The 27,121-nt window shown below is 37.2% G+C and overlaps 1 long non-coding RNA gene across 2 annotated transcripts; it reads right to left on the bottom strand.

Annotated features, from left to right (window-relative positions):
• LOC108633788 lies at window positions 1-26,054 on the bottom strand. 2 transcript variants are annotated; one of them, XR_001917155.1, is made up of 5 exons: window positions 25,936-26,054; window positions 16,582-16,704; window positions 9,030-9,213; window positions 8,255-8,327; window positions 1-414 (listed from the first exon to the last, which is right to left on the bottom strand). It is a non-coding gene; the product is annotated as an uncharacterized LOC108633788 (long non-coding RNA). The 2 variants fall into 2 exon arrangements; XR_001917156.1 differs by having other exon boundaries at window positions 16,582-16,639.

The raw sequence follows: 27,121 nt of genomic DNA, 5'->3' as shown, positions 1-27,121 counted from the left end.
ATTGCTTTACTACTGTACAGCAAAGTGACTTAGTTATACATACATATTCTTTTTCTGGTTTTATTTTTATTGCAACATCACAACTTCTGGAGAATTCTAGGGAAGTATTTTCAGAAGAATGGTGCAAGTGTCTGCATTTTTCAAGATATGTACTTTTCTTTCTTCATGTTCTTGAATCACTGCTCACACAAAGGATATGTTTGCAGAAAGAGCCAGCATTGATCTCCTTGATTACTTATTCTCAGAGAGCTGATGTAATGGTGTTACCACAGTGCGTTTCTGACATTGTGGGATTGTGTTGGGGATTCCAAGCTGATGTTTTACAGACGTCATCCTTGGGATTGACTGTACTGTTTTTTATTTCTTTTTCTTCTTTTAGAGTTGGCTTCAGGGTCTACTTGATATGGAATTTATCTGAAGAAGAGAAAATTGTCCCAATTGCTTATCATCCTCTGAGAATCACAGACTTCTAAGATTTTATGTCTAGTCTAGGGTTAGGTATGACAGATATTTATGGTTGAGTCAGTATAAAAAAACACATACAACATACTTAACCTTTATTCAGTCACCATGTCTGCATTATAAATGTGGAGCCCAGGCTTTTTACCAGGCTAGGGTCAAGAATCAGAGCTGCCAACTACCATTTAAGTAGTTAAAACAACCTCCCTTCCTCTGTGAAGTCTTAATGGACTCAGTCCAGCACCTGGCATATATCTGTCTATATCACACATAAAATAAATTTAAATTGGCAGTGCCAGCAGAGAAAATGAGATTTCATGGGTGTGGAGACAAGCCAAACATTCAGGTGAGAAGTGACCTCAGTACTAGAGAAAGATAGTCTCCTCTTGATGCGTTCTGAGAAGCCAAACATTTTAAACACCTTCCTCACTGTTTTTGAACCCATAAAGAGCAGGTACCAGAAACAATGCCCTCAGACCTCCTATGATGAGAAACACATCAAATTCCACAAGCATGTGTAGCTACTGTGTAAGAGTAGTGATTACACACTTACAGGTTTATTTCTACTTCTGTTTTACTCATTTAAAACTCATTTACTCTCATAACAGCAGGAGGTAAGTGGGAGTGCATAGGTGTCAACTATTGTTATGTTTTTCCACTTTTCAAACAGAGATATTTGATACTCATCCTTGCTAAAGAAAATATGGAAAATCAACATGGTAATCTGGTTAACACTTTGATATATTCTAAACATTCTCTTGAAATATGACCTAGGTGTTACAAATGAGCAGCTCTTCCTTAAAAATGTTGACTGAAACCTCCAACAGCACGTAAGTTCCTACAAATGGTCCTAACGGCTTTATATCTCTTTCAAAACATGTCAGCTAAAATAGAAGCACTGTAGTTAATACTGATAGGAAAAATAAGAATGAATACCACTGTGTCTTTCGTACATGATCTCATTTCCACTTTCTCTCAGATGTTATCATGGTGGTATAGGGCTCCCCAGGTGTCTCAGTGGTAAGGAATCTGCCTGCCAATGCAGGAGACCAGGAGACTCAGGTTGGAGTCCCTGGTCGGGAAGATCCCCTGGAGGGAGTAATGGCAAACCACTCCAGTGTCCTTGCCTGGGAAATCCCAAGGACAGAGGAGGCTGGCGGGTTACAGTCCATGGGATCACAGAGAGTCAGACACGTCTGAGCGACCAAGCACACACACACACACACTATTTAATGAATGTCTGCATAAAAATGGCTTCAGAAAGCTGGAATAATGGCATAGAACATTATAGAATTTTTTTTTTTTTTTGGCCATGTGGTGCAGCATGGGAGCCTAGTTCTTCCACCAGGGATGGGTGGCACGTCCCCCCTGTCCCCCGCCCCCACACACAGAGGAAGCGTGGAGTCCTAACCACTGGACTACCAGGGAAGTCCAGGCATAGAGCATTTTTTAAAGCACTTCTTTTAAAACTATTTGTAGACTCAATTTATGTCACAAGAGAGACTATAATTTTTATTCTAAAATATTTCCTTACATCTAAAAATGCTTCACTCAACTTAAAGAACTAATTCAGAAACTTGTTTTCTGAATGATTTTTGGTCATTATTAAAAATCAATCCACCTCAAAGTACAGAAATTTGACACCAGAAATTTTGGCACAAGCTTTAAAATTAATTGCAGAGGAGTCCTAAAACACTGAGAGATATGGCCAACAATGTATAATAATTGGGTAGTTTTCCAATATGAATACATTGAAGGAATATCACTAATTTTCTAGGTACATTTGTATATAAACCAAATTAGCCATATCAAGGAGAGGAAGAATATTGAGTAGTGAATACTTTTTTCTTTTGAACATTTCATTTACTAATGTTATACTATTAGCATTATTTTTAAATGTTCTTAAATATTTTAAAAGATATAAATAAATCTTTATTTAAAAGGACATTCCACTTATTCATTTGAAATGCTAAAATCCTTTGACAATCTGTATGCTAGACCAGTAGAAAGGTGGTAATTTCTTCATACTTTTAACTTGGCAATAATATAACAATGATGGAGAGTTAGACAGTGATTATGATAGCAAAATAAGCTTGCTTTTTTTAAAAAATAGATTTAAAAAAAATGTGGACCATTTTAAAAGCTTTATTGAATTTGTTACAACATTGTTTCTGTTTTATGTTTTGATATTTTGACCCCAAGGCATGTGGGATCTTAGCTCCCCCGACAAGGGATCGAACCTGCTGCACTGGGAGGCAAAGTCTTAACCACTGGACCCCCAGAGAAGTCCCAGATAAGCATACGCTTTGAACACTGCAATCTATCACTATCATGTTCCTAACCATATAAAGTATACTCTTTAAAATGGAAAGTAAAAATACTCAAACATGCTAAAAAATAAGATAGATAAATGCAATTGTGAACAGAAATAGGGACATTGTCTAATGGATAGACTATTAGACATAGTCTAATAAAGCTAAGCTGCAGTAGAGTTCTTGCCTTATTTTGGAAAAGAATAGAAATTACAAAATAACTCTAGACTTTCTTAGAAAAAAAGATGTGTGGTGTGTGTGTGTGTGTGCGCTAAAATTTGAAGATAAATACTAAAACTATAGATATACAACTTTTGCTGCTAGAAGTACTCAGTATGAAGTAGAATACTGGGTTCCAATTAATTGCCTAAGTTTGGACGTTGTAGTGGAAATACCCACCACTTTTTAAATGAGCCTTAAAAGGTTCAGACTACTGCCTAGAGTGAAAGCTTATACAAAGTCACTAGGGAATTTGGGAGAATGGACACACTTTTGCAGGCAGTAACTGGGCTGACACATCTCCTAGCTTAGTAACTAGTGCAGCATGTTGCCAAGAATAGTAGAATATTCATAAAACATGAATATAAGCCCTGATTTGATGTGATGCCCTCCAAGTCTTCTCAAAACTGCAAACAACACAAAAGCATCAATAAGGAGAAAGGGGGAGAGTAAATAAGTGTTTTAGTGAGTTCACAAATCAGAATTTCAAAACAAACCCATGCTTAAGCAAACACGGCAGTAAGAAAGACAATAAACCAAATCAACAATCAGAAAAGTAATTATTCTAGATAAGATGAACATGTAGGAGCAGTCTGTAAATAATTTAAAAATAAATATGATTAGGATATTGCTGCTGCTACTGCTAAGCCGCTTCAGTCATGTCCGACTCATGTGCGACCCCATAGACAGCAGCCCACCAGGCTCCCCCATCCCTGGGATTCTCCAGGCAAGAACACTGGAGTGGGTGATTAGGATATTGAGAAAGATAAAAGAAGAAATTTCTGGTAGAGTAGGAAATCAAGCAGCCAAACAAGGCAGAAATGAGACAAAGACAGAAGTATATGCAAGTGCAGATTTGCGAGTCCAATTATAAATATGTATACCAAGGAAACAGAGTTTGCCTTGAAATATTCTTATCAATTTGACTGTAGCAGTCCCATTGAATCATAGAAAGTAAGTTTATTTTCCTTGTCTTCTTTTATCAGAACTTAACTCATCCCTAAGAAAAAGTCAACTGTGTCAATTGACTATATGATGTTTCCAATTTTACATATTTATATCATATAAGGAGAAGTAATACTAAGACTTTGTAGAATTGTAGCACTGAAGGGTTTTTTTCAAACATTTAAGTTTTTTATTCACCAAAATCCAATTCGTGTTGTACATGAAATTATATGCATTATATTGTGGATATAAATAAAATGTTTGATTATTGTTGAAAAATTAAGTAGCATTATTTGTAAATGAACTATAATACTTGCTAAATAATCTAGTATTCATTCTTGAGAGTCTCAGATATTATTTCATAAATGCTATGTAATTATATCATGGTCCTATCATGAATAGTTGCATAAATTATATTCATTTTTTCTGACCTTGAAGGAGTTGATTTCTTTCCATATCAACATTATAGATTAATTGTTAAGAGCACAGGCTTGGAAGACTTTTTGAATTTTAGGTTTAAATTTTATTGAAATGTGAATCCAATAGGATAAAGCCAGGAAACAGAAACCACTTTAAGTCTCCTGAATAGAGAAAATTAAGTAGAAAGTTACTCAAATGATAAAAGATCTGAGAAGTCCATCTACAAGGCTATTTAAAGATTAACAACAATAGGAAGAAGTTCCCTCCCTGATGGCTGAAGAAATTCCCTCCCTGATAGCTGGAGGGACTGGAGGGAGGGGATAAGGTTCTCAAGGATTTAGAAGCCTAGTGGGAGCTAGAACCATGGAAGAGATGCCAGGTAGAGCTGAGAGCTTGAAGAGAAGCCCATCTGGTAGGAGCTAGAACTAATGAGAAGAAGCAGCGGTTCCTGGAGATGTCCCCAGAAGCAGAAAGAGAAGAGGAGAGATATACCTACTTTCTCCCTTTCTCCCACCCTCCCATGTTCCACCAAGACCTCCCATTGGCCATGTCTCCCAGAAGTCAGAGAGCAGGAAGCCTGGGAAATGTAGTTCTCTGTGATATAGGGCAAAAAAAAAAGGGGGGGGGCAGGAAATATAGATTTGAGGAAAAACAGGATACTTCACATTTTTTAATAGTTCTATTTTATTTTCTCTTGTGAAGTGAGCATTCTAACCCAGTGTTTTTGCTAACATTATCGTTGTTCAGTTGCTAAGTTGCTAACATTAAATTATGCATAAAGCACTGAGTGGAGTGACTGTCATTTTACACACTCTCATTAAATGTTAAATATTTTTATGATAATTTTAAGTCCCTGTGTTGTTTAAAATCTTAATCTAATCTTTACTGTGTTTTGGTTTCTGTTTATGCTCTTCTAAATTATAGCTTCATACTCAGGAAGTAATCCCTTATCTTTCCTCTTTATAGCAAATATGACTTTCTTCTCTTCAACTCAAAATCCTTATCAAAGTAATGCACTGATGGTTTCATGGGCAAATGATATCTAGAATTTCTGTTTGGCTTTAAGAAATAATTTAAAAATTATCTGAGAACAATTTTCTTGTGTGTCTATGATATGTCACGTTTGAGGCCTTAAATACTATATTTTATTTAATCCTTGTCATAATCTACTTCATATATGATGTAGGTACTGTTATCACCATTTAAGAGAAGAGAAGGCAAAAGATCAGAAGTAAGATGACTTGCTTGGAGTCAATCTAACCAGACCTAGTGCTGAAATCCAGGTTTGTTCAACTTCAAAGCCCATACTTCAACCACTGTGATACTGACTGCCTCCCCACTACTTTGGTCCATTTTTTCAATATTCATATATTAAATTACCATGGTGATTTCTCTGCCATTTAAAATGTTTCATAATCCAATTAGTTTCATTCATTCCTCAACAAATATTTTTGTAGTTTTAAAATTACTTATTAATTATTTTATTTTAATTTTTGTCTTCGCTGGGTCTTTTTAGCTGCACAAGGGTTTTTCTCTAGTTGCAGCAAGTGTGGGCTACTCTCTAGTTGTGGGGCATGGGCTTCTCATTGCATAGCTTCCCTTGCTGTGGAGCAGGGGCTGTAGAGCTCAGAGGCTTCAGTAGTTGCTGCATATCTGTTCAGTAGTTGTGGTTTGAGGGCTCCAGACCAAGGGCTCAGTAGTTGTGGAACAATGGCTTAGTTGCCTAGCAACATGTGGAGTTTTCCTAGACCGGGGATCAAACCTACGTCCCCTGCAGGCCAGGCAGATTCTTAACTACTGGACCACCAGGGAAGTCCATCTGCAACAAATATTTTTAAACACTATGTGACAGGTATTTTTCTGAATTCTGAAGTTTATATCCCACTGGAGAGAGACAACAAACTGGCGTCTTCGCATTCTCTTGCTTTGTAACAAATTACCACTCACTTAGCAGCTCAAACAACGCACATTTAATATCTCATAATTTCTGTGGTTCAAAGGTCCAAGCACAGCTTAACTGGGTTCTCTGATTAGAGTCTCACACAGCTGCAATCAAGGTACTGACCAAGCCCAGCTCAGGGTTTTTCCAAGCTCATGTGGTTGTTGGCAGCATTTTTTTCTTGCAGGTATAGAACTCTGGGGTTTATTAGCTGCTAGCAACTTCTGCAGTTCCTCGCCACATGGCTTTCTATAAACACAACAGCTTCTTCAAAGCGAGCAAAGATATAGTCTCTAAAGCAAGTCTTCTAAGGAAATGAAATCCTTTATAATGTATCCTAATCCCAGGACGACACTCCATCACCTTTGCAATAAAAGGTGACATCCCATCACTTTTGCCACATTCCATTGGCTAGAAGCAAGTCAAAGGTCCTGCCCATACTCAAAGGGAGGAGATTATTTATGTTGTTTAGTTCCTAAGTCGTGTCTGACCCTTTTTGACCCCATGGACTGTAGCCCACCAGGCTTCTCTGTTCATGAGATTTCCCAGGCAAAAATACTGACTGGGTTGCTATTTCCTCATCCAGGGGATCTTCCCAACCCCAGGGATCAAACCTGGCTTTCCTGCATTGGCAGGTGAATTCTTTACCACTGAGCCACCAGGGAAGCCCTGGAGGAGACTATACAAAAGTGTAAATACCAAATGAAGATGACAAGGGTACCCTGAAGTCTGTCTGCCACACGTGTAGATAATAATAGCAAATGGAAATGAGTACTCTACAAAAAACCAAATACGGTGCTATGATTGTGACTGGTGTCTCTTGATTGAATGACCAGAGAAGGCCTCCTTGCGGAAATAGCATCTGGACTGAGACCTTAATGACTAGAGAAAGCTGGCTAGTCTGGCTATGTTGACAGTGAGGTGAGCTGGAGAGCAGTGGATGACAGGGAAAGTGGCATGAAATGAAGTCAGACTGGTAAGCAGAGGCTGGGCCACGTAAGGGTTTACAGATGGATATATTTCTTCTCTACGCTATTATTAGAAGGTTTGAAACAGTGTGATCTGGTTATACACACACACACACACACACACACATATATGTTTTGAGAGGTCATTTCAATTGCTGTAATGAAAATAGAGCCTAGGGATTTACTAGTGGAAGAAAGAAAAGAGTCACTCAGTCTTGTTTAACTCATTGAGACCCCACGGACTAGAGCCTGCAAGGTTCCTCTGTCCATGGAATTCCCCAGGCAAGAATCCTGGAGTGGGTAGCCAGATTTCCTAAAGGAAATCAACCCTGAATATTCATTGAAAGGACTGATGCTGAAGTTGATACGAAGAGCCAATTCATTAGAAAAGACCCTGATGTTGGGAAAGATTGGAGATAGGAGGAGAAGGGGACAACAGAGGACAAGATGGTTGGATGGCATCACCAACTCAAGGTTGGTGATGGACATGAGTTTGAGCAAGCTCTAGGAGAAGGTGAAGGACAGGGAAGCCAGGTGTGCTTCAGTCCATGGGGTCTCAAAGGGTAGGACATGCCCGAGCAACTAAACAACAATCGGTAATCCAGAGTGATAAACATTTGGATGTAAATGAAGAGAGCTGCATCTAAATTAGATTACTTTAGAATATTTAAATTATCTTTGCTTTTCTCTCTCTTCGTGTATATACATACACACATATGTACATGTATGAGTGTGTATATATATGTAAAACCCTTTAGTATATCCAGGTTGGGAATCTTTTTGATTTCTGAGCTCTTTCTCACTCATCCAGTTTATCTGAATCAGAGAGTCAGACCACGTAGCTAAGGTTCCCAGAGATGACAGGTACGATCTTGCCTACAGCCCATCAGGCAACTATATTCCTTGCTTTGCCAGCATTGCTGATTCAAAGTGGAGCCCCCAGATCAAAGGTGGAACGTACCCTCAGCTCTTAAAAACATCAAAACACTCACTGGAGTGCTCTTTCAGTCCATGTTTTCGTAAATCTCAATGAATTTGGATTCTTTTTTCCTCTTTTCATGATTCCTGAAAAAAAGTCACACAAATATCTTTATTAAGAAGGCCAATGAAAATATGTTTAGCTAATAGAAATATAAAACTAACTTATTATGAGATGTTTATAGACAGAGAAGTAAGAATGCCAACACTGGCCCGTCCCTCCACCACTACCCCTGGCCCCTCGTTCACTATTTCACAACTGTTTGTATCCCCACAGCTTGTCTGTACTTGTTGTTAATACTTTCAGGGGATGGTCCACTTCTTAAAGTATTCATCCCTTTTCATATTACTTTAAGAAAAATCGGTAGGATTCTGGTTACATTATTCATAGATAATGTACAAAATTACTTCCTTTTTTTTTTTTTGGCCAACTTTGTATAAACCATGAATATCTACAAATACAGAGAAGAGAGGGAAGAAGCAGAGTACCTCTCACAGACAGAACTCCAAAAGGACTGCAAACTGACATTGACCCTGGGATGTACTTATCCCGTTTTAACTGTGTTAGTAATCACGCTCATTTGAATTTACTCACTGTCTTGGGGGTGAGAGAACATAGCACACACACATCATCAGAACTTGCTTCTCAGATCCCCCACAGACGAGGACAGAATGTATTCCATCAGGCATCCTGAATTCTACTGCACAGAGGACTTCTCTCTAATCATGCAAACACTCCAAAGGTTATAACATTATACTTCTATTACACACTTCAAGAGAATGGCTCACCCTTGATTTCATTCATTCAGTCATTCGCCACAGATTCCTGGAATGCCTAGAACTATAAACACTTGGTGAAGAGTTGAAGATACAGTGGTGAACAAGGCATTCTCTGCTTCCAGGAGCTCACCATCCACTGGGTTTCCTCATTCCACAGCCTTTCGTGAGCATCTATCATATGCCAGACCATGTTCTAAGTGTAGGGACACAGCAGAGAAGCAGACAGAAAATAAAAAGTTTTTCAAATAGTGTAATTTTAGGAATTAATATGTCCTATGAAGAGAATGCAGAGAAGGCAATGGCACCCCACTCCAGTACCCGTGCCTGGAAAACCCCATGGACGGAGGAGCCTCGTAGGCTGCAGTCCATGGGGTCTCTAAAAGTCAGACACGACTGAGCGACTTCACTTTCACTTTTCACTTTCATGCATTGGAGAAGGAAATGGCAACCCACTCCAGTGTTCTTGCCTGGAGAATCCCAGGGATGGGGGAGCCTGGTGGGCTGCCGTCTCTGGGGTCGCACAGAGTTGGGCACGACTGAAGCAACTTAGCAGCAGCAGCATGAAGAGAGTGAAGCAGAGGAGGTGATTGCAGGTGTTATTTTCAGTAGATTGATCACAGAAGTGATGTTTGAGCAAGGACCTCCATGATTAAAACAGTGAATCAATCAGTTTTCCTGTGGAAAAGTATGCTGGGCAGTTGTTGCTGTCATTCAGTCACTCAGTCATTTTCGACTCTTTGTGACCCCACAAACTACAGCACACCAGGCTTCCCTGTCCTTCACTACCTCCTGGAGTTTGCTCAAACTCATGTCCACTGAATTGGTGATGCCATCCAACCATCTCATCCTCTGTTGCCCCCTTTCCCTCCTGTTCTCAATTTTTCCCAGAATCAGGGTCTTTTCCAATGAGTTGGCTTTTCACATCAGGTAGCCAAAATATTGGAGCTTTAGCTTCAGCATCAGTCCTTCCAATGAATATTCAGGGTCGATTTCCCTTAGGATTGACTGGTTTGATCTCCTTGCTGCCCAAGGGACACTCTCAAGAGTCTTCTCTAGCACCACCATTCAAAAGCATCAATTCTTCAGTGTTCAGCCTTCTTTATGGTCCAGTTCATCTGTACATGACTACTGGAAAAAACCGTAGCTTTGACAATACAGACCTTTGTTGGCAAAGTGATGCTGGCCAGAGAGAACACAAGACAGAAGATCTAAGCAAAGGAGGACCATGAACTATTTCTTCTGAAGCTTGACTACATTTTTAAGGTCATATGAACAATGTCCAACTTCGCTACATTCAAATTTAAACCACGTTCCCGTTAGGTCTACCATGCACAGTCAACACTAATACACGTTCTGTACACTGAGCTTAACATTTGTACAGCTTGATATCTCATGCTTTTCTCTGCTTTGTTTACTGAGATTTGTATGTACTTGTCATGCCTGAAATCTCTGGGAGAAATGCAAATCATTCAGATATATCACTGGTCTATACAAATCCTTGGAGACAAACCCACCAGAGTTCTCTATCCTCCTCTGACCTGAACAGTTTGCTCTTCAGGCTGGATATTCAGTTATCATACTCGGTCTTTCTTTTACCAGCATCCTGAGCATTTTCTTCTCTCCTGTGTTGGATCTCCTGACTCTTGATCCAATATCATCTTCTTTCATCATTGTGCAGAATTAAGTGGAAGTTATAAAAAGAAAAGTGCTAATGTGAGAGATAAGAAGCACGATAACCCTGTATGCGAGACAGCAAAAGAGACACAGATGTATAGAACAGACTTTCGGACTCTGTGGGAGAGGGAGAGGGTGGGATGATTTGGGAGAATGGCATTGAAACATGTATAATATCATATAAGAAATGAATCACCAGTCTAGGTTCAATGTAGGATAGAGGATGCTTGGGGCTGGTGCACTGGGATGACCCAGAGAGATGGTATGGGGAAGGAGGTGGGAGGGGGGTTCAGGATTGGGAACTCACGTACACCCGTGGTGGATTCATGTTGATGTATGGCAAAACCAATACAGTATTGTAAAGTAAAATTAAAAAAAAAAAAGAAGCTTACGTTTCAAACTTTATATGTTTGAGATAGAAATAGAAATTGGTATAACTATCAGAAGCTATATCTCTTTACATTCAATCTGATGCTTGTGGATTTAAGCTAATTGAATTCATGAACAGTTACAAGGCTCAAGGATAAACATAAAGGGTATGATTTCAATGTCAGAGATATATTACTAAAAATGATATTTCATAGGTGAGGCGTAACTAAGGATTTTACAATGGAACTCTTTTTGTATCATTAGTCTTTAAAGAATCTGAGTTTTAGAAAGTTCCGGTAACATAGGAACAAAACTATAGAACTGGCCAAACAATTTTTAGGCTTCCATCTTAAATTTAAGAGCCATAAAAAAAGGAATAGCTACTCAATCAGAAAGGTTATAAAATATTCAATAACGCCAAAGTTCTTCTGATATTTTCTGGAACTCTCCTGAGCTCTTTACTTTCTTTGTCAACTGTATTGTAACACTGCTCTATCAAAACTTGTTTTCATTTTTTACAAATTATTATTCATGTTATAATAACATACTGAAAGTGCAAATCAATGCTTTACCTCTTGCCCTTTTAAAAAAAAATAAATCTCTCATGCATGAACAGATCAAAAATATTTGAGAGAATAAGAAATCAGTGTGGTGTAATAAAGAGGATTAAATATCACTGACTGAACACAAATATGTATTCTCTTTGCCAAAATCCCACTAAATAAAAATTTGAACAACAATCTTGGAAGCCAGAAGATAATGGAGCAATATATTTGAAATTCAAAGGGAAATTAATTTCTTACCTAGAATTCTATATCTAGTCATACAATCAATTAAGTCTAAGAGTAAAATAGAGGCATTTTCATAAGGTCAAGTCTCAAAATGATGATTTCTAATGTGCCTTTTCTCAGAAGCTGCTCTCTTCAAGGAATAGATTAAAAAGCAAAAAGATGAGACCTGGAATGAGAGATGAGACCTGGGGAACAAGAGATCCAGCAAAAGAGAAGGAATAGGAAATGCTAAGACTAAGAGAGAAGTGGAGCCCTAAAGCTAATATGATAAGAACAGCAGGTCAAACTGGAGCTGAGAGAGTATACCCTAGAAGGGAAGCTTGAAAAAAAAAAAACCAGTCAAAGAACTGGACAAATAAAGAAAGTTGTTTTCATTCACTTAGGTGAATGATTATCTAAGTTTTCAGAGCTCTGTGAAAGGACTGGGAATTATTTAATGAAAAGTACATAGAAATCTAAGCAGTGAAATGACTGCTAACAAACTCCAAGGAAAATGGAAAACTGCACACACAAAACGGAAATGTGATCATATGTGCTGTGTAATTCACTGTGAACAATACAGTCGGAATAATGGAAGCTCTGAATTTTCCGCTTAGCCCAAATGATGGCATAGCTGCACTGGGACCATGCGTTGAGAGAGGAACGTCTGTATCAAAACCAGGTTGTTGTTTTGTTTTGTTTTTCCATTTGTTGGTTTTAAAAAGAGCTAAATGATCATGTCATATTCCATAAAAGGAATTTAATGGATTGTACCTCAATTTTTAAACTGAAGAGTACATTTAAAATTTGAAAGAAACCCTAGAAGAAGCAGACTTTGCAAGTGGGTTGCCCCTGGTAGGCAGGTCATAAGGAACGGGCATGAGATTGTGAACTTTTCTCATAAAACACTTTGTCATTTTATTAGACATGTTAAAGAATATTGATGCTTTTTTTTTTTTTTTTTTTTTTAGTGAGTAGGGACTACTTAGATTTAAATCCTTGCCCTGGTCTGTTTATTCAATAGCCTAGACAGGTTTATTGACTCCTCTGAACTGCACCCACATTAATTCGAGGGTAGTTTTTGAAACAAAATAAGTCTCCAAATATTTTCTATCTTGACACTTAGGCACGTTTTAAGCATATTTTCTAAACCCAGAAGTTCCAAATTCTTGACAAAGCACAACTTGACCATATCTTCTTCCCATATCAAGGTTTCAAAAGATTTTTGCTCAACTGGACTTCCATCCTCCACCCCAAGCTCCCTGTTAAAAGGATTCCACAGAGGCTGAGGAATAATAAAGCCCAAAGTGACCCATAACTCTTCAGAGATAATTCCAAGATAAGGGACAAGAGGAATTTCCAAGGCATCTCAGATGTTCCAGGATTTTAAAGACTCCAAGTCTCAAGTCTTTGCAACAATTCCGTATGAGCAGCAGAAGGGGTGGCTGTACAGGTCCAAAGCCAGGGGGATAGGAAGTTAGGCACCCTTTTGACATCGTGTGTCTATTGGTTTAAGGAAAGAAGAATATGATTTCCTCTTAACTCAAATTTATATCTATGTATCAGATATTTTTACAAGAATGTTTAAAAACTTTTATTTCACATTTTAAAAGATGGAATGTATTTTTCCATTTCATTATTCTTAATACCTTTGGAAATTTGTAGGCAAATAAAGTGGAAATAGAAGATTGAAACAAATGTTCTAGAACTCATCACTGTTTTTCTGTTTCATTTGCTATTTACAGTTGCTATTGACAAAGCTAACTGCACCTCCTTAACAGTTCTCACTCTGAAAAACAGATCCACATTCTTTTCTTATCAGGGACTGGTGCCTTACACTCAGCTTAATGTTCAACCAGAGTAACTCACACTTGTTTTACTTATTCCACACATTTTACTTATTCCAGGAGAAAGAATGCACATTGAGCTGCGCTGAGTATATATTTTATTCAACTGCATTTAGATATTTTACACTTATAAACACACATAATTATATTCTGTATCCAACCTATGTATATTACTTGCAAATGGATATAGCAACTGCCTGCTTACCACCATATGATTTTAAAGTAATCTCCGTTAATTCAAATTACAAAAAATAATCAAATATATCAATTTATATTTGTGTATAATGAATCCTAAATTTTAAAAGTATTATAATTGAGTCTTTTATTTTCATTAGGACCTTGATATTGGGCAAGATTTCAAGTCAAAACGGTTCATCCCCTATTATTCCAGTAGAGATGATCATTTCTCTTTCTATAGTTGGTTACTGGATTTTTTAAAAAGTATAATTTATTTATTTTAATTGGAGGCTAATTACTTTACAATATTGTATTGTTTTTGCCCTACATCAACATGAATCCACCATGGGTGTACATGTGTTGCCCTGGATTTTTAATTATCTAAAAATTAAAATAAATCTTCAACTATAGCAGCCAACAGGGTGTTTCATGGTTTAGATTTTGGGTTGCTGTTCCCAGTCAGTCAAGGATAGAGTCCTGAGTCAAAATGAACCATGTGGAGGGCTTTACCTTAATCCTTACTATTCCAATATCTTCCCCCACCAAAAACAAATATACAACCAAAATGTGATATTGTTTGCCCTGTAGTTTATATAGAGAAGGCATAAATCTTTATTGTGCAGTTCAATGAATTTTGAAATATGTACGCAGTTAACCAACATGCAGATCAAGGTATAGAAAAACATGTCTGTCATTCTAGAAAATTTCTCCATACCACTTTCCAATTACCAGGATTTTTCTGATTTCTAACATCAAAAATTAATTTTGCATATTCTTTGCATGAGCTCAATACGAGTAAAATTATAAAGTCTATACTGTTGGGTGCCTGGTTTCTTTTGATCAATAATTTTTGAGATAAATACAAAGCCTGAACTTTGGAAAAAAAGAAGTAAAAATGGTTTTTCTTCACAGATGGCACGACTGGGTGTAAAAGTCATAACGCATCAGAAAAAAAAGCTTATAAATACTAAGAAAGTCAGTCAAGGGCTACAAAGTCACCATATAAAAATTATTACATCTTACACTGTGAAGAAGGCTGAGCACCAAAGAATTGATGTTTTTGAACTGTGGTGTTGGAGAAGACTCTTGAGTCCCTTGGACTGCAAGGAGATTCAACTGAACTGAACTGAACTTGCAATAATATATGTAGTGAAGTGAAAATGTTAGTTGCTCAGTTCAGTTCAGTTCAGTCACTCAGTTGTGTCCGACTCTTTTTGTGACCCCATGAATCGCAGCATGCCAGGCCTCCCTGCCATCACCAACTCCCGGAGTTCACTCAAACTCCTGTGCATCGAGTCGGTAATGCCATCCAGCCATCTCATCCTCTGTCGTCCCCTTCTCCTCCTGCCCCCCATTCCTCCCAGCATCAGGGTCTTTTCCAATGAGTCAACTTTTTGCATGACGTGGCCAAAGTATTAGAGTTTCAGCCTCAGCATCAGTCTTTCCAATGAACTCCCAGGACTGGTCTCCTTTAGGATGGACTGGTTGGATCTCCTTGCAGTCCAAGGGACTCTCAAGAGTCTTCTCCAACATCACAATTGCTCAGTTGTGTCCAACTCTTTGCACTCCCATGGACTTTAGCCCACCAGGCTCCTCTATCTATGGAATTCTCTAGGCAAGAATACTAGAATGGGTAGTCATTCTCTTCTCCAGGAGATCTTCCTAACTCAGGGTCTCCTGAACTGCACGCAGATTCTTTACCATCTAAGCTACCAGGGATGCTCAATAATATGCATACATTTTTAGTAATATGTGTATATACACACTTAAATATGTAAATTAAAACTAGACCCACAACAGTGCAAAAGTCATTCATTGGAAAAAATGTTAATCTTTTCAAGAAATCGTGCTAGAACAATGGGACAGCTATAGGTAAGAAAATGAACTTCAACCTACATCTTATACATTATGCCAAGGATCATATATCTAGATTTAAATCTTAGAGTACTTAGAAAAAATTTTTTTAATCTTTGTGACCCAGTGTTAGGTAAAATATTCTTAGAAGTGATATAAAAATTCAATCTATTCAAGAAAAAAATGATGAATTGAACTTCATCCAAATTAAAAATGTTTGCTTTGTTTAAGACATTATTAAGAAAATCGAAAGGCAAGCTACAGCCTGGGAGATAATGTTTGCAAAATCACATATACAATAAATTACCTATATCAAGACTATATGATGAACTCTCAAAATTCAACAGTAAGAAAACTTAAAAACCTATATGCTGCTGCTGCTGCTAAGTCGCTTCAGTCATGTCCGACTCTGCGCGCCCATAGACAGCAGCCCACCAAGCTCCCCCGTCCCTGGGATTCTCCAGTCAAGAACACTGGAGTGGGTTCCCATTTCCACAAAAAAATTGAACAGACACTTCACCAAAGAGGATCTACAGACAGCAAACAGCACTTGGAAAGATAATCAATATCACTAGCCATTAATATCAATATATCAATATCCAATATCAATATCACTACCCCACAGACTATAGCCCACCAGACTCCTCCATCCATGGGATTTTCCAGACTAGAATACTGGAGTGGTTGCCATTTCCTTCTCTAAGGGACCTTCCTGACCCAGGGATCAAACCCAGGTCTTTGCATTGCAGGAAGACTCCTTACCATTTGAGCTATCAGGGAAGTCCCATCACTAGCTATTATGTAAATGCAAATTAAAACCAAGGTAAACTACTACTACAAAACTATTAAAGCAACTAAAATAAAAATTACCGACAACGTCAAGTGCTGGTAAAGATGTGGAGCAACTGGACCACTCATGTATTGCTTCCTGGAATACAAAATGGTACAGCCAGTTTGGAAAAGTTGGGCAATTTCTTCAAAATTAATCCTTTACTGGAGAGAAATAAAAATTATTTTCACACTGAAAGATCTGTACTTGAATGGTTATAGCATCTTTATTCATAATAATCAAAAACTTCATCAACCAAAAACTCCATCAATTTCTAATGGATAAACAAACTTTTGTAAATTCACATCAAAGGAACAAACTATTGCTAAACTACAGATTGGCTGAATCTCAAAGACATTGTGCTAAGTAAAAGAAATCATCACACTTTAGCTTTTATAGTCTCAAAAGGTGTACATTAATGACTCCAGGTATACAATATTTTCCAAAAAACTAAGCTATCAGTTTGAGAACAGTTCAATGGTTTCAAAGAGTTAGGGATGCAGGAAGCAAGCATGCATGCTCTTCAGGTGTCTCCAACTCTTTGCAACCCCATGGACTGAAGCTCACCAGGCTCCTGTCCGTGGGATTCTCCAGGCAAGAATACTGGAGTGGGTTGCCATTTCCTTCTCCAAGTGACCTTCCTGTTCCAAAGATCGAACCACTTCTCATTATGTTTCCTGCACTGGCTTCTTTACCCCTAGCCCCACCTGGGAAGCCCACAGAAGAAGCATGTGACTGTAAAAAGATAGCATGAGAGTTTTTGAAGGTGATGAAATTGTTCTATAATCTGATGTAACCTGTAAATTTCAGTTTTACACAAATCTAAAATTCAAAAACTGTACAGCCCACCAATCAATTATACTGTATGATAATTTAAAAATCAAAAATCAAAACCAATATTATTGAATAAAGAATAATTCTTCTGTGTGTATAAAATATTATATAGTCATGAAGGTGAATGAATTAATCTGTCAATACCTAATAATCTGAGTGGGTATCTCCAACATGTTGCTAAGTGATACAATCTATTTCAAGTGTTATGTTTGTAAAATATGATCCAATTTTTGCAAAAATTAAAACAAAAAAATTTATATGTGATTGTATATGTATATGTATGTGCATGAGTATGTGTATGAATGCATGCATCTGTGTATATGCATCATGTTTCTATCAATTTAATTGAAGAGAAAGATACTCAGAAAAGAGACAGGGGTTTAGAGGTGAAGTGGAAAAAATGGTTAACTCTTGTAATAAGTGTATCATTTTGGTGATTAAATACTTAGTTGGCCAAAAATTTCATTTGGGTTTTCCAGTAACATCTTATATGAAAAATCCTGAATGAACTTTTTGGCTAAGATTTGTTCTTTTTGTTGAAAAAGAATAAGATAATATCTCTTATATAGGAATGAGTATTTTGGAAGAATGCTACTTCCACAGAAACATAAATATGACTGTTATTATACACAGAAAGATGTTTTTAAAAAATGCCTTTTCATTATTATTTATCTGTGATTTTAGTCTTCAAAACATGGTAAAAATTGAGGAAATGTGAGGAGTTTATTGTCAATTACAAATTCTATAAATCCTTAGATTTAGGTAGATTTACATTGTAGTGAGCTATGGAGTTGGTGATGGACAGGGAGGCCTGGCGTGCTCGATTCATGGGGTTGCAAAGAGTCGAACACGACTGAGCAACTGAACTGAACTGAACTGATGACCACGAACGTATTTCAAAATAATTAATATTTCAACCCAGTATTGCCTGAAAGATGATTTTTGAAATAACAGCATAATTTTCTTCAGCGTATCTTACAGAGTTAATGAAGCATAACTATATTAGTAGCTACATGATTAAAGGCATAAGAAATTGTAAGTAAACTGTTTTATCATTTAATCCCTTTAAAGCAGGAATATTATGTAGTCATTTATCAATTATTATGTAGTCATTTGACTAATGTATGTATTTTGCTAAGTCAAGGATAATATTTTAAAGTATGTAAAATTCACATTATAGTTTTATTAGTAAAAATGATTCCTTTTTCTTAATAGAGTAACATAGCCCATTTCAAATGATTTCCAAAATAGAATTTTTTTATATAAATAGTACTATTCAACATTTTGTTATCAGGTAAAGAAAAATTATAATTTGAACACAGAGAATATTTAATGCTTCTTAAACGGGAATATGTTCCTCAATATCATGTACACAAATTATCATAAGGTAAAATTTCCTGAAGGTGGCAGCATCTAAGCAAACCTGTCCTCAACTTATGCAGCAAGCTCTTATTTATGAAGCATTATTACATTTGCTGTTTAAAATGGCTGGTAATATTACAAACCATTAGTAATTATGAAAACAATGTCACTGTAACCATCATACTGATGGGATTTCAAAAGAACTCCTACTAGTTATAGTCTATACTTTAAGTTATTCTTCTATATATAAGCATATGCTATATATCTGCTGTCCCTAACCTTTTTAGCACCAGGGACCAGTTTTGTGGAAGGCAATTCTTCCATGGACTGGGGTGGGTGGGGGTGGGGTGGAGATGGTTTCAGGATGATTCAAGCACATTACATTTATTTTATACTTTATTTCTACTATTATTACATCAGCCCCACCTCAGATCATCAGGCATTAGATTCTGAAGCTTGGGGCCTCTGGTATATACATATATATCTTGCACAAATATATGAAAGAAAGTGAAAGTTGCTCAGTCATGTCTGACTCTGCGACCCCGTGGACTGTAGTCTATGGAATTCTCCAGCCCAGAATACTGGAGTGAGTAGCCTTTCTCTTCTCCAGGGGGTCTTCCCAACCCAGGAATCAAACCCAGGTCTCCCTCATTGAGGGCAGATTCTTTAGCAGCTGAGCCACCAGGGAAGCCCTGTGAATGCCAGGAAGACCAGGGAAACACAAATACACATATAAGACTAAATACTCAATATATACATCATGCAAACACAAATATATACTTTTAAGGGCTTATATATCTATGAAAATGTCTGTTTCCTGAGATAGTACATTAATTTTCATACTAATAAATGTTAGCAAAATGACAAGGTGCCAAAGATGCATTTCAATATTCCAATTTTCAATTTTGAATCAGAGGAAATTAATTTTAATGCCAATTCTTTCTCTACATTTCTTGAAATAAGAGGAAAATAATCATGATGAATATTATGGCTATGATTCTTGAACTAAGAATGGCCCCTGTAAATCAGAAGACAAATTCCAATTTAAACATTGAGCTTTAAAGTACTTATTCAATTCCATTCACAGTTTTAAATGAAAACCCATAAAGATTCATGGCTGCCAATAAAATATTATTTGATTATATACTTTTGAAGCTATAATTTTCTATATTGATGGTTGTGACTGTTATCTTTAATATTAAAAGGCAAGTTTCCTGACCTATACTTTGCCATTAGGGACTCTTCTAAGAAGAGAGAGTTCATAAGTATGGCCAGATAATCACTGTCATCCCTGTAACTCCACAGGAGATCACAGTCATCTCAAAGGAAATGTTAGCCTGTAGGAGCAACTGAAATATATGGTTCTTTGGTAAGAATCTTACAATATCTAGTTCTTTCCATCCATCCCCACTGACTTGTCCCCAAATTCTCCTATACGTGTACAATATCTGAAAAAAGAACTGGCATTTTCTCAGGAATAGCAGCCATTAATCCTTTGTGGTGTCATTCATCAGTGGAACTCCTTTGGAAGATCCCCTGGAGAAGGGAATGACAGCCCACTCCAGTATTCCTGCCTGGAAATTCCCATGGCACAGGATCTGGTGAACTACAGTCCATGGGGTTGCAAGAGCTGGACACAATTGAGCAACTCACACACAATCCTTTGCTGTGTCATTCATCAGTGGAGTTCCTCTGGATTCAGGTTATTTTTCATTTAAGATGAGATGTGCTTCTCCATTCATACTTGTTGTTTGGTTGACTTCTAGCTGTTGGTTACTCCTTTTCTAAATTCTATTGTGTTTGCCAGTAACCTCCTACCTAAATGTTAAGGCGAATTCATCAAGTATAAATTAGACTGTCATACAATCAAATGTTTCTTAGAAAGAGAATGAAGTCTTTTGTGCCATGAGTACAAAGACATAGTGTGTCTCTGCAGATGGAAACATGCAAGCCAGCTAATCCATGTGTGACCATGTGGTTTTTAGCAAAGAAAAATCCCTGGAAGTCAGTAAATGCAAACTCAGCATTTTTCCCCCCATCTAGAGTTTCCCCAAACAAGCTTTCCTCTTTATCTCTATTGGTTTTCATTTTTCCTTCTTTCCACTTTTTCCTTTACTCTTCGCCATATCATTATTCTTTCATTTGTTGTATCTTTTTTCCTCCTCCTCCTTCTTTTTTTTTTTTAAACCTCTGTCCCTTTTCTCTGCAGTTTATGATTCTGTGAGCATAACACAATTTTTTTTTTCTGGCCTCTAGACCACTTCTCTTCTTCTCCCTCTCTCTGTCATTCCCTAACATTATAATATTGATTATGTTTTTTTTCTTGCTTTCCTCCAAGGCAAATTTGAGAAAAACATAAGGTCTGGGACTTGAGGTCACAAAAGCAATAATAACATAGATTCTGGGTGGTGATGGACAACGGTTAGAATGATGATTTATCCAGATATCATCACAGAATAGGGACAAGGAAAGTTCTATGAAGTTTCCTTATAAATTTAAAACCAAAAAATTTCCAACATAACTCATCCAATGAATCTTATTTTTTACATACTTAGGACTAGCAAAATTCTTAAACTATTTGGCTTAAACTCCTCAGTTAATGCTATAGAATACACCCAACAAGATATTATAGATACAGATGAGGAAGTGAATTCTTTTTCTATATTTTGCTAAACAGGGCTTAATAAAGAAAAGATTTAAAGAAATATATGAGAAGGCTATTTTAAACAAAATGAGATCACTTGAGCATGAGTGACAGAAGACAGAAGTATAAAGAAGAGAAAATAGGCATGATTCTAGTATGAGGAACTTGAAAGAGATTAGCGAGAAATGAAAGTTGAAGTACAAGAAACAGTGAAAGCATTCATATATGCAATTAGCAATTGCCTTGGAGGAAAGTAAGGAAAAAAATCAATATTATAATATTAGGGAATGACAGAGAGAGGGAGAGAAAGACACGAGGTCTAGAAGCCAGAAAAAAAAAAAAATCTTGTTGACTGCAATAGTAAGAAGGAAATAAATTTGGAACGTAACATGGTAGAAGAGGCTTCCCTGGTGGCTCAGTGGTAAAAAAAATCTGCCTACAAATGCAGGAGACACTGGTTCAATTCCTGGATCAAGAAGATTCCCCTAGAGAAAGAAATGGTAACCCACTTCAGTATTCTTGCCTGGGAAATCCCTTGGACAAAGGAGCCTGGTGTGCTGCAGTCCAAGGGGTTGTAAAGAGTTGGACGTGACTGAGGGCCTAAACAGGTGGAAGGAGCAGTAAGATTTTGCCATGAGTGGAAGGAAGGGCTGGTTAGATCATCTGCCAAGTGGAGAAGATTTAAGCATCTGAGCCAAACAGAAGAAATATCCATGACTATTGTACAAGAAGTCAGTTTTGCCCTAAATCAAGTCGAGTGAAAACCAGCAAGCTGATTTTTATATCACGTATGAAAAGAACAACAAATATATAATCTAATTATCACTGAAAGCAGAAATGACACTAATTATGTTTCAAACTCTTCATAATCTCATGGAATGTGATAATAAGTGAACTGTGGACAGCATCAAGCTCATTCTGATGCCCAAATAAAGGCGCACAATGAAATTAAAGTTAGCAAGAAGAAATTTGTATTATTATTCTATATTAGCTACCTGGAAAAATCTTAGGTACTTTGCATTTGAGACAGATTTTCTTGTTTCCTGATCCTTCTAGCAAAATAAAGGAAATATAAGCAGTTCTTTGCCAAAGTGAACCCAGAAAGGAGAGACAGAGCAGAGTCACCCTAAGCATATATCACTCTCCTCCTTCGCCTACGTGTAGAGCAAGCTAGGAGACGCAAGAAATGTGGGTTTGATCCCTGGGTCTGGAAGACACCCTGGAGTAAAGAAGTGGCAACCCACTCTAGTTTTCTTGTCTGGAAAACTCCATGGGCAGAGGAGCCTGACCGCCTACTGTCCACAGGGTCACAAAGAGCTGAACGTGACTGAGCACACAGCACACAACATAACAAGTTAGTCATCTCAGAGGTGGGGCATCCATTGCCTCCACCCATTTTCAAGCTTCCCATTGGAATACTGACTTTCCTCTATGGACCTCCAGTACAAGGAAATGAGAACCCAAGAGTGGAACATGAGCTCTTAGTTTTGACTACTGGGAGAAAATAGACGATATTAATTATTCCTGAAGCATCCCAGAATTCTTGACCTCTTTGGAAACAGTCGTGGTGTCAGAGGAATTCCATTTACAAGAAGGGTCCCAAGATTTTAAACAGGATGAACAAACACTTGAGCTTACTGCCAGGTTCTACTGTGACTGAGTTAAAACACTAAAGATTAGGGAAAGGGCTATTTTATTTGTTTATTTATTTTGCTTCAAACTCTTGGAAGGTAGCCTTAGAGTTGGTCTTCCAGATGGAGAAGCATAAATGTGGATGCCTCTTGGACCCAAGAAGTCCTGGGCTTAGGAAAGGGACTTCACAACGTATTTTGCTGCCTGCTGTAAAGGGATTCGAAAAGTTCTTTATAAAAGCAAATTTTTAAGAAGTTCTACACAGACTCATAGAGAAGGTTCAGTTACTTTTTATCTTTTAAAAGGTTTTTTCTTTGATGTGGATCATTTTTTTTAGTCTTTATTGTTTTTGTTACAATATTGCTTCTATTTTATGTTTTGGTGTTTTGGCCATAAGGCATGTGGAGTCTTAGTTCCCTGACCACAGATCAAACCTGAACCCCCTGCACTGGAAGGCGAAATCTTAACTACTGGACCACCAGGGAAGCCCCTACCTGCTTTTTTAAATGAACATATAATATAAATATGGTATACCTACTATGCCTCTGAAAAGTGGACCTATCACAGGCGTATGACTCAGTGAATTTTTATCATATAATTACATCTCATGTAACGAGCTCCTGGATCATGATCTAGAGCACTAACAGAAAGGACTTTAAATGTAACTACTAGCCTGAGTTCTAACAGCAGAGCTTTGCCTATTTTTTCCTTTTAGGCTTTGTTCATTTATTTTGAATAAATGAAATAATGCTGCCTGTTCTCATATGTATCTGGCTCCCACTCAGATATTATGCTTGTATGTTTCATTCATATATTTGGGGGTATTATGGACTGGAAGGGTTATTCTCATTGCTGTATAGTAGTCTATTATATGAATATGCTGTAATATATTATCCAATTCTACTATTGATGAACCCTTGAGCAGCTTCTAATCTGGGGATGTTATGAACAGTGCTATGATAAACATTCTCATATATGTGTCTTTCAGTGTACATATCCATTCATTTAAGATAGGTATATATCAAACAAGTGGAATTGCTAAGCCTTAGGGTAGGTACATGTTCATTTGTTTTAATAGATACTGCCAAACAATTTTCCAAAATGTTTCTACCGATTTACATTGCAACTGTCATGTGTGAGAGTTACAATTAATCTACATCTTTGACAATCTTTTCCATTTTTTACTTTAGCTTTTCTGATGGGTGACCATGGGGATTTAGAAATGTACTCTTAACACTGGCTGAGGAGTCTTGGACCCAGATCTTGATAGTTCCACTTGTAAATGATGTATCTGTGTCTCAGATTCCACTATTACATGCAGCATCTTTTAAATGAAAATAAATTGATTTTAAGAAATATACCCAAAAAACCAACTTTACCCATCAACCAACACTTTGAAAAACAGTTGAGGGGTCAATTCTTCAATTCAAGCACATCAAATGAAGCTGCAGTTTCAAGGATACACAGTTTGTCAATTTTGTTTTTTCCTAATACTTTTACTTTTAATCAATCTGATTGTCTATTCCTTTACAGATTTATCCAGACTGCATTGGTGTTTTCCAAAGCAGAATATAGACCCACTGGAAAACTTGTTCTAGCTTAAAATGTTATTTATTATGTTATTACTACCTGATATTTTCTGTGATAATTATCAGAGATGCAAAGATCATTAAAATAGAATCCTCCTTTTCAGCAACTCACAAACTTAGGAGAAAGATAATAGCTTACATACTTTGAGTCTTTGGTGTATGAGCTTCACACACTTATCTCATTTAATCCTCCTTAACAACATAGGTGCAGGGTTGATTATTGGCCCCTTCTATGGATGAGGAGACTGAGGCACAGAGACATGAATAAACTTGCCCGAGGTGGCAGTGATGTAGAAATGGCATTCAAAGCCACTGTGATTTTAACCATGACACCATCCTATGCCTATGACAAAAGACAGAATAGGATATGTGCTTTAAAATAGGGCTGAAAACAAAGTTATCAAAACAAAGCAGAGATACAAGTGGGAAAGATGAATTCTGACTGAGGAAGTTGGAAACCTTATGGAAAACGCATAGGATGAGCTGAGTCTTGAAAATTAGGCAGTACTTTAAAGGAATAAAGTGAGAAGGAATGGAACCTCATGTAGAGGAAGTAATACAGATTCAAAATTTCTTGGAGAAGGAAGTGTAACACAAGAGACTAGAAGAAAGTGAGTTAACAAACGGACACAGAATGGACACAGGAATTTAGAGGATGTCAAGGATTTTATGCAGGCTTCCCAGGTGGCATAGTGATAAAGAATCCACCAGCCAGTGCAGGAGATGTAAAAGATGCGGGTTCAGTCCCTGGATCAGGAAGATCCCCTGGAGAAAGGCATGGCAACCCACTCCAGTATTCTCGCCTGGGAAATCCCATGGACAGAGGAGCCTGGCGGGCGATAGTCCATGAGTTCCCAAAGAGTTGGACATGAGTGAGCGTGTACACACGCAAGTATTTTATGCAGCATGTAGTCTTGCACTGCCGTTCAAGCAGCTGACAGATGAGAGAGTGAATAAGTGGGTAAAGGCTACATTCAGGAAAGCAGCACTTTGAGGTCTGCATAACTGAAGTAGAACCTCAGCCTAAGGTTTACAATTTCTCATTCTGTAAAATTTATTTTACAATGTGGGATCTTCAATTCTGGGAGTGGTTTTGCTAAAGGATTGTTAAATTTAATTGTATAGAAACCAGGCCAAATTTCAAATCACTTTCAGTAGTGTTATCTTCACCTCATTGTTTTAAAATTTTATTTTAAAATGATAAAAAAATCACTGACCCAAAATATTATTTTGGCATTAAAGAGAAGAAATAGATATTTTTAAATTATTACTGCAAAAGTACTTGGAAAATTTTCATCCTTGCTTATAATCAAAGAAGCATAAATTATAACAACCTGGAGATGATATAGTACACCTATCAGTTCAGTTCAGTTCGGTCGCTCAGTCGTGTCCAACTCTTGGCAACCGCATGAATCACAGCACGCCAGGCGTCCCTGTCTATCACCAACTCCTGGAGTTTACTCAAACACATGTCCATCGAGTCAGTGATGCCATCCAACCATCTCATCCTCTGTCGTCCCCTTCTCCTCCTGCCCCCAGTCCCTCCCAGCAGCAGGGTCTTTTCCAATGAGTCAACTCTTCGCATGAGGTGGCCAGAGTATTGGAGTTTCAGCTTCAGCATCAGTCCTTCCAATGAACACCTGTAAGAAGTCCAAAAATATTTTTGATGATAATGATGGCTATGCTGAGGTGATACTGCCCCAAGAAAACACAGTTAGTACCTCTAAAATTATGCCATGCTTTTGGGAACAATGTATTCAAGAATCATGAAGAACTCTATGTCATAGTTATTCTATTTCCAGAAATTTGCTCATTTATTTATACAATAGATGGTTATTGAGCATCTGTGGTAGGGATCTAGAATATAAATATCAGCAACATATAGTCCATTCCTTCAAGAAGCTAATCTACTAATTGAGAGTGAACTTGAAAAATAAAACAAAATACTACCTTTAAGTTTAGTGACTTTTATAAAGAATGGTATGCATGGAGGGAAGAGGAAACTAAATATAGGTTATCTTAAGGAAACCATCTGGGACAGCAAAAAGAAATTCATGAGGCTGTTAATTGGGCATCTGCAATAATAAAGTGAAATCAAGGAGAATAAAAAAGGTCAACCCCCGCTATATATTGACTTAATGAAACAATTTAAAGCATTCTGATAAGACAAAATGGAGTACGACAATATTTTTAAAAATGAAAAACCATATTCAGTACAAATTATCATGCAAAATTGTTTACACAACATGATTGTAGCATGTAAAAATATACAGATATGAAGTAATGAACAAAAGTTGATCAGCTTGACAAAAAGAAAATTTTAATAAAAAATGGCATTTAAGATTGTATTTTGTTTCTAATAAAAGGTAAACTTTACTCATTTAATAATTTCTGGAAAATTAAAGGGAAAATATTCAGATGGTAAAATTATAGAGATTATACCTAAATATTAAGGTAAAAACTCTGATACATTAAGTTGCAGAATGTTGACAACCCAATATTTTTATATTTGTACCAGAT

The sequence above is a fragment of the Capra hircus genome, chromosome 24 (genome assembly GCF_001704415.2).
Source record: "Capra hircus breed San Clemente chromosome 24, ASM170441v1, whole genome shotgun sequence".
In the NCBI taxonomy this organism is placed as follows: domain Eukaryota; kingdom Metazoa; phylum Chordata; class Mammalia; order Artiodactyla; family Bovidae; genus Capra; species Capra hircus.
Note: the sequence above shows the minus strand (reverse complement) of the source record. Positions and strands in the feature narration are given on the sequence as shown.